Genomic DNA, 659 nt, shown 5'->3' on the forward strand with positions numbered 1-659 from the left:
TCCTTCCGAGGAGTGGCTGGGGGGTTTGAACCGCCAGCCTTCTGGTTAGCAGTCAAGTGCTTTAGCCACTATGCTACCAGAGCTCCTTCCGTAGTGATACAGCCTCGGAAACCCAAGGAGGGGTTGCTATGAGTCCGGTCCGACTCCACGGCACATAACAACAAACAACAACTTCTGCCACCTACTGATTTCTTCCTCTATTTAGTTTACTCGGCTATGGAATCCAATACTTGCCTTATAGACGTCATAGTGTTTTGAATAACAGATATGAGCAGGACATTGAAAGTCCAAAATTATATTTGCAGTGTTCTTTGTGAACAAAATGTAGTCATTTTAATTTATGAACTGTTATAGATTAAATTTGTGTCTCCCCCAACTACATGTTGGAATTCTAACTGCTACACCTGTGGATGTAATCCTATTTGGAAATAGGGCTTTCTTTGTTATGTTAATTAGATTATATCTGATCAGAGTGGGTTCCAAAGCTTCTGAGTTATGAAAAGAGCAGATTTAACAGAGAGATTGGCAAACAGAGGGGGGAAACAGGCAACACGTGAGGATCCAGCTGTAAGTAAGGGAACATTAACATCACCAACAGACACCAGAAACAACTAGTAAAGAGGCTCGCAGAAGGACTCAACACAGCCAAGACTCTGATT

The sequence above is a fragment of the Orycteropus afer genome, unplaced genomic scaffold (assembly GCF_000298275.1).
Source record: "Orycteropus afer afer isolate SDZICR_OR568_19922 unplaced genomic scaffold, OryAfe1.0 scaffold00305, whole genome shotgun sequence".
NCBI classification, from domain to species: domain Eukaryota; kingdom Metazoa; phylum Chordata; class Mammalia; order Tubulidentata; family Orycteropodidae; genus Orycteropus; species Orycteropus afer.